The sequence below is a fragment of the Sapajus apella genome, unplaced genomic scaffold, assembly GCF_009761245.1.
Source record: "Sapajus apella isolate SASKATOON/1434 unplaced genomic scaffold, GSC_monkey_1.0 scaffold103, whole genome shotgun sequence".
NCBI lineage: Eukaryota > Metazoa > Chordata > Mammalia > Primates > Cebidae > Sapajus > Sapajus apella.
Genome location: NW_022437043.1, coordinates 3,947,543 through 3,955,858, shown reverse-complemented (window position 1 = coordinate 3,955,858; position 8,316 = coordinate 3,947,543). Strand labels below are relative to the sequence as shown.

Genomic DNA, 8,316 nt, shown 5'->3' with positions numbered 1-8,316 from the left:
TGTCTGTTATTGGTATATAGGAATGCTTGTGATTTCTGCACATTGATTTTGTATCCTGAGACTTTGCTGAAGTTGCTTATCAGTTTAAGGAGATCTTGGGATGAGATGATGGGGTCTTGTAAATATGCCATCATGTCGTCTGCAAATAGAGACTATTTGACTTCCTTCTTTCCTATTTGAATACCCTTTATTTCTTTTTCTTGCCTGATTGCTCTGGCTAGAACTTCCAATACTATATTGAATAGGAGTGGTGAGATAGGGCACCCTTGTCTAGTGCCTGATTTCAAAGGGAATGCTTCCAGCTTTTGCTGGTTCAGCATGATATTGGCTGTGGGTTTGTCATAAATAGCTTTTATTATTTTGTGATACGTTCTGCTGATACCTAATTTATAGAGAGTTTTTATCATGAAGGGCTGTTGAATTTTGTCGTGGGCCTTCTCTGCATCTATTCAGATAATCACGTGGTTCTTGTCTTTGGTTCTGTTTGTGTGATGGATTACGTTTATGGACTTGCATATGTTGAACCAGCCTCGCATCCCAGGATGAAGCCTACTTGATCGTGATGAATAAGCTTTCTGATGTACTGTTGCAGTCAGTTTGCCAGTATTTTATTGAAGATTTTTGTGTTGATGTTCATCATGGATATTGGCCTGAAGTTTTCTTTTTTAGTTGAGTCTTTGCCAGGTTTTGGTATCAGGATGATGTTGATTTCATAAAATGAGTTAGGGAGGATTCCCTCTTTTTGTATCATTTCAAATAGTTTCAGAAGGAATGGCACCAGCTCCTCTTTGTACATCTGGTAGAATTCGGCTGTGAACCTGTCTGGACCTGGACTTTTTTTTCATGATGTTTCCAACATTATAAACAGGGGTGCTAAAATCACATCTTTACCGCTTTCAAAACACTGGACCTAGAGCCCAAACTTTTTCTTATGTATTCAAATATTTTTTCAAAAGTATTTATCAAGTGCCAATCATGTACCTGGGGTTGTGCTGGGCAGAAGAGGTACACAATGAGCAAAGCAGTCCCTAACCCCGTTTTCCTTTCCAGCCTGAGAGGAGACCAACTTTAACCAAATCAACCTCCTAATGTGTGAATAGCCCCAAATTGAACCAAGTGCTTGAAGGAGAGAAACACAGTTCTGTGAGAGTGTATAACAAAAAGGTCTGCCCAGGGTCGGGCGCAGTGGCTCACATCTGTAATCCCAGCATTCCGGAGGCCGAGGTGGGCAGATCACTTGAGGTCAGGAGTTCGAGACCAGCCTGACCAACATGGTAAAACCCTGTCTCTACCAAAAAAATACAAATTAGCCAGGCTTGATGGCGGGCGCCTGTAGTCCCAGCTACTCAGGAGGCTGAGGCAGGAGAATTGATTTAACCTGGGAGGCAGAGGTTGCAGTGAGCCGAGATTGTACCACTGCACTCCAGACTGGGCAACAGAGTGAGACTCCATCTCAAAAAAAAAATCTGCCCCAGACCTCTCTCTCTCTCTCTTTCTCTCTCTCTCTCTCTCTCTCTCTCTCTCTCTCTCTCTGTGTGTGTGTGTGTGTGTGTGTGTGTGTGTAGTAAAGACTTCACATAGGGATGCTTGAGCAGATATTTGAAGGAGAAGGACCTGATTAAATGAGGTGGAAATGGAACATGGGTTCAAGAAACTTAGACCATGTAGCTATTCTTGCATATTTATTTTTTCACATGAACTTTATTATCAACTTTTTTAGGTCCAGAATAAAAGCTTATTGGTATTCTTATTGAGAGTGTGGTAAGTTTATAACATAACACAGGAAGGAGAACTGACATCTTCATGATATTGCCTTGACCTATCTGTGATGGCCACCATTCAGCCCAGTACATCACGTAAGAACATAAACAGAGGTTTCAAGGATCAGGACATGGATATCTTTAGGGGCCATTATTCTTCTCACCACAAGTCCTATTTAAAATAGTACCAAAGAAGGCCAGGTGCGGTGGCTCACAACTGTAATCCCAGCACTTTGGGAGGCCAAGGTGGGCAGATCACTTGTGGTCAGGAGTTTGAGACCAGGCTAGGCAACATGATGAAACCCTGTCTCTACTAAAAATACAAAATTCGCCGGGTGTGGTGGCAGTGTGCACCTGTAATCCCAGCTACTTGGGAGGCTAAGGCAGGAGAATCCCTTAAGCCTGGGAGGCAGAGGTTACAGTGAGCTGAGGTTGCACCACTGCACTCCAGCCTGGGTGACAGAGCGTGACTCAATCTCAACAAAATAAAATTAAAAATAATACCAAAGAAATGAAATACTTAGGTGTAAGTTTAACAAATATGTCCTAGATCTAGGTGCTGAAAACTACAAAACAATGATGAAGGAAATAAAAGAGAGCTAAATATGTGGAGATTTACAAATGTATGGAGAACTGTGTTTATGGATTGGAAGACTCAATATTGTTAAGATGTCAATACTCTGAACATTTATCTATAGATTCAAGACAATTCCAGTCCAAATCCTAGCAGGATTATTTATAGATATCAGCATGATGATTCTAAAATTTACATGGAGAGGCAAAGAAATGAGAATATTCCGAACATTTTTTAAAAATAAGAATAAAATTGGAAGATTCATGCTACTTAATTTTGAGACTTACTATAAAGCCACAGTGATCTATCTAGACAGTGTGATATTGGTGCAAGGCTGGATACATAGGTCAATGTAATAGAATAGGCAGTGCAGAAATTTACCCATACTTTTTAACAAAAAATCACTTAAAATCAATAATAGACCTTGATGGGCATGGTGGCTTATACCTGCAATCCTAGCACTTTGGGAGGCCAAGGCAGGTGGATTGTTTGAGTTCAGGAGTTTGAGACCAGTCTGGTCTTTCAACATGGTGAAACTCCATCTCTACAAAAAACACACATCCACACAAAATTAGCCAGGCATGGTGTCATATGCCTGTGGTCCCGGCTACTTGGGAGGCTGAGGTAGGAGGATGGCTTGAGCCTGGGAGGCGCAGGTTGCAGTGAGCAGTGATTGCACCACTACACTGCAGCCTGGGCAACAGAGCGACACCCTGTCTGAAAAAAAAAAAAAAAAAAATCAATGATAGACCTAAATGTAAGATGTATAACTTTCAGAAGAAAACATAGAAGAAAATCTTTGTTTTCTAGGGTTAGGCCAATAATTCTTAGATACGACATCAAAAGCACTATTCACAACAGAAAAATGTGGTAAGTTGGACTTCATGAAAATTATGAGCTGTTGGTCTGCAAAAGATGCTGTTAAAAGCTGGGCATGGTGGCGCACACCTGTAATCCCAGCACTTTGGGAGGCCGAGGTGGGCAGATCACCTGAGGTTGGGGGTTCAAGACCAGCCTGACCAACATGGAGAAACCTCGTCTCTACTAAAAATACAAAATTAGCCTGGCATGGTGGTACATGCCTGTAATCCCAGCTACTCGGGAGGCTGAGACAGGGGGATCATTTGAACCCAGGAGGCAAAGTTTGCGGTGAGCAAAGATCAAGCCATTGCACTCCAGCCTGGGCAACAAGAGTGAAACTCCATCTCAAAAAAAAAAAAAATGCTGTTAAGAGGATGAAAATACGATATACTAGGATAAAATATTTGTAAATAACATGAATAACAAAAGACTTGTATCCAGAATATACAAAGAACTCTCCAAACAACGAGGAAACAATCCAATATAAAAATGGGCAAGAAACCACAGAAGCGACAAAGAACCAGTAGGTGAAGATAAACGCATCAAAGCATTTAAGGAATCTGCAAAGCAGACACTGGCTGCAGCAGCAAGTGTAACCGGCAGCAGGAGATGGCAAAGAGTACCAGGGAAAAGGCCCAAGCCCTACAAGACCTGGCTGGTTTCAAAGATCCAGCTCCAGGTCACACTGAATAATCATAACTGGTGACAAAACCACCAAAATACCCTGCAAATCACCACCAGAACTAGTGTACACTGCAACAAGCTCAAAGAGATGGCCCAGGGCATGTGGCCAGAAAGTAGAAGTGAAAGAAGAGCGGTTAGCAGTCAGCAAGCTCACACAAACATCACACACACTGACAAAGAGCCAGTGGGTGAGGGCAAAGGCATGAAAGCATTTAAGCCACCTGCAAAGCGGAAGCTGGACCCAGAAAATGTAATTGGCAGCAGGAGATGGCCAAGAGCACCTAAGAAAAGGCCCAACCCCTGGAAGATCAGGCTGGCTTCCAAGATCTCTCTCAAACACCAGGCCATGCTGAGAAACTGGCAAATGGTGCTGATAGCTTTACAAGCGCTCCAAAGCAAGCACCCGACAGTGGAAAACCTCTGAAAATATCCTGAAGAGTTCTTCAGGCCCCTAAAGAAGAACCCGTGGGAGACTTGGTAGGCACTAGAGACCCTATAAAATCACAAAGCAAAAGCAACACTTCCTGCCCCCCACTGCCCTTCAAGAGGGGATGTGGAAAAGATGGAAGTGTCACAGGAACCCAGAGGCCATGCTGCATGCCTGCACCAGAGGAAATCATAGAGGAGCTGCCAGCCAGCAAGAAGCAGACGGTTGCTCCCAGGGTGAGAGGCAGATCACCCGAACCCTTGGTCATCAAGAAGAGAAGTCTGAGGACTTCTGCAAAAAGAATTGAGCCTGCAGAAGATCTGAACAGCAACAACATGAAAACCAACAAAGAGGAACACAAATTACAAGACTCAGTCCCTAAAAATAAGGGAATGTCCCTGTGCTCCAGATGCCAAAATAAGACTGATGTAGAACAGCAAATAACTGAGGTTCTTGTATTAGCAGAAAGAATTGAAATAAACAGAAATGAAAAGAAGCCCATGAAGACCTCCCAAGACATGGGCATTCAAAATCCAGATGATGAAGCCCGGAAACCCATACCTAGGGGCAAAGTCAGTGAAAACAAAAGGTGCTTGAAGTCTGTTAGACAGAATAGGAGCTCCCAGCCCAAGGTGGCAGAGGAGAGCAGAGGGCAGAAGAGTACTGGGGTTCTCATGCAGAATCAGGAAGGGAAAGGAGAAGCAGGAAATTCAGACTCCATGTGTTTGTGATCAATAAAGATGAAAAGCCAGTCTGTAGCAAGCACTTTGGAGAGTGAATCTGCACAGAGAGTAACACAGAGTGTCAAGAGGCATGCAGAAAATCCAAAGAAGGCTGAGGACGTTGTGTGCGTCAAGAAAATAAGAACCAGAAGTCACTGGGACAGTGACATTTAATAAAGAAATCCAACTGGGAGGCCGGACGCGGTGGCTCAAGCCTGTAATCCCAGCACTTTGGGAGGCCGAGGCGGGTGGATCACGAGGTCAAGAGATCGAGACCATCCTGGTCAACATGGTGAAACCCCGTCTCTACTAAAAATACAAAAAATTAGCTGGGCATGGTGGCACGTGCCTGTAATCCCAGCTACTCGGGAGGCTGAGGCAGGAGAATTGCCTGAACCCAGGAGGTGGAGGTTGCGGTGAGCCGAGATCGCGCCATTGCACTCCAGCCTGGGTAACAAGAGCGAAACTCCGTCTCAAAAAAAAAAAAAAAAAAGAAAAAAGGAAATCCAACTGGGAAAAATATAGTAAAGTTAGTTTTGTGAAAAACAAACAAAAAATGGGCAAAAGATTTAAACAGCCATTGCACCAAAGAAGATATGCAGATGTCTATAAAGAAATGAACGAGCTGCTCCATATCACCAGTAAAATGCAGATTAAAGCCGCAACGAAATACCACTGATGCACCTATTACAATGGCTTAAAAAATGTGACAATCCCAACTGCTGGGTAGGCTGTAGAACCACTGGAACATTCATACATTGCTAGTGGGAATGCAAAAATGGTTCAGCCACTTTGGGAAAACAGTTTGGCAGGTTTTTAAAATAAAGTTAAAAATATACTTACCACATGTTCCACCAATTTCATGCCTACATATTTCCTTAAAAGAAATGAAAACTTATGTTCACACAAAATCCTATATGCAAATGTTGATAGCAGCTTTAGTCATAATTGCTAAAAATTGGAAGCAACTGGTGAATGGGGAAACAAAATTGTGATGAACCATACAATGGAACACTACTCAGCAATAAAAAGGAACAGACTATTGATACACACAGTGACACGGCTGAATCTCAAATACGTTATTCTGTGTGAAAGAAGCCGGCTCAAAAGTCTACATTCTGTATTATTCCATGTATATGACATTCTGGAATATGCATAAGTATATTGACAGAGAACAGACTAGTTCTTGCCAGGGATTAAGCACAGAGTAGAGGAATGGACCACAAAGGGACAGCATTAGGTAGTTTTTTTGGGGAAATTGGAATTCTTCTGCATCTTGACTGTGGTCGTAGTTACATGACTTGGCGAGCTTGTCAAAACACATAGAGCTATATACCAAAATGAAATTTACTCAAGAAAAATTTTTAAATAAAATAAAATACACCCCAGGTATTCATGGCTCTACTTCCAATGCTCAAACTGCCTTGAGCTTCTGAGCTCTAATGGATGAAAAGGTGGATATAGGGTTTGCCTGCAAGCCATGTCCAAGCACTGTGATTTCACCCTCATATAGACTGAGTTCTCTGGGAAGCAGACTCTGAGATGGAGATTAGCACCCAGGAGATTTTTTTGTTTTGTTTTTTTGAGACGGAGTCTCACTCTGTCACCCAGGCTGGAGTGCAATGGCGCAATCTCGGCTCACTGCAACCTCCGCCTCCTGGGCTCAAGCAATTCTCCTGCCTCAGCCTCCTAAGTATGTGGGATTACAGGTACCCACCACCACAGCCGGCTAATTTTTGTATTTTTAGTACAGATGGGGTTTCACCATGTTGGCCAGGCTGGTTATGAACTCTGCACCCAGGAGATTTATTAGCCTTTGCGATCAATATCTACTGAAGGGAAGGGAAGGATGTAGGGTTGGGCAGAGCGGGGAGTCAGGTGTCAGCACAAGCCCAGCATCTCTCTTGGACTACCACATGGTGATCTTTGAAGATGAGGTGGTTATTCGGAGTTGTCTCTTGTTGAGGGGAGAGGGCTGGGTCCCCTGTTTTTCAGCTATTAGATGCAGGCTGACCCCTAGAAGGATGTAACTTTGGGTGAGGCAGCTCTTTTTAACCAAGGCAATCATTGAAGTTGCTGACAGCTGAGGGTTTTCTGTGGGCACTGCTCCCAGCAGCTGGAGAAAACTTCCTTTATTCCAGAAGGAGAATCTGGACAGCATCCACCACACTTCCTGACCTCTTCAAAGGAGGAGGTATTCCAATCTTTTTACTACCTCCCAGAGGGCAGAAATTGTGATTTCCTGTTGAAATCCAAATGGCAGGACACTTACCAGATCCTTCTGAGTTTTCCAATAAAAACATACATCAATAAACATATTTTCTGGGCAAAGTGTGGCTTCTCACAGGAATTTTTCCTCATTTTACACACTCTTCTTCTTTGTGGTAATAGGTATAATTTATCTTATGAGAAGGAAAACATAAATTGTAATAGAATTTAGTTTTAGTATTTTTTCTTTTTAGAGATGGGTACTCATTCTGATGCCCAGACTGGAGTGCAGTGGCAGCAATCACAGCTCACTGCAGCCCCAACCTCTGGGGCTCAAGCAATCCCCCCACCTCAGCCTCCCAAGTAGCTGGGACCACAGGCATGTGCGACCATACCCAGCTAATTTTGTTTATTTTTGTAGAGATGGCAGTCTCACTATGTTGCCCAGGCTGGTCTTGAACTCCTGGGCTCAAGCGATCCTCCTGCTTTAGCTTCCCAAAGTGCTAGGATTACAGGTATGAGCCATTGCGACTGGCTACATTTGTTAATTTCGACTTTTTCTGAATAAAAAAGGAAAAATAAATTACATGGTGTAGGTCAGGCATCTTTTATAACACTCTTATTTCTTCACATTTTTTAAATGTTGACTTTATAATATGAAGACTGGACAAGCTTCTAAGCTCTGTTCAAAGTAGGGCGAGGATTATTCTAGAGAGATTGTTAGGATATCACTGTATACCACTCCATCTCCCGTGAGTATATAGGTTGTGCTGTAAGAGGAGTTTCTCACCATCTTTCCTACTTAAACGTGGCTTCATTTCTTGTTCCTCCTTAATCCTCTTCATGGCTTCCACCTAACCTAATATATTGGGAATCCAAGTTTCCATGCTGGACCCCCTCTTCTCGTTCTCAACCACTTGAGATTTTCAATTCCCATGGCTTCTCCCAATAAGTTTACATTATCCGCACTATTTTTTTTTTTTTTTTTTTTTTTTTTTGGGTTTTTTTGAGATGGAGTTTCACTCTTGTTACCCAGGCTGGAGTGCAATGGCGCGATCTCGGCTCACCGCAACCTCCGCC

General features: G+C 43.0%; 1 pseudogene across 1 annotated transcript; it reads left to right on the top strand.

Annotated features, from left to right (window-relative positions):
- Positions 1 to 3,890: 3,890 nt before the first annotated feature.
- LOC116536719 lies at positions 3,891 to 5,294 on the top strand (annotated as a pseudogene). The gene has a single exon (XR_004262770.1). The product of XR_004262770.1 is annotated as a proliferation marker protein Ki-67 pseudogene (transcript).
- The last annotated feature ends 3,022 nt before the right edge of the window (positions 5,295 to 8,316 follow it).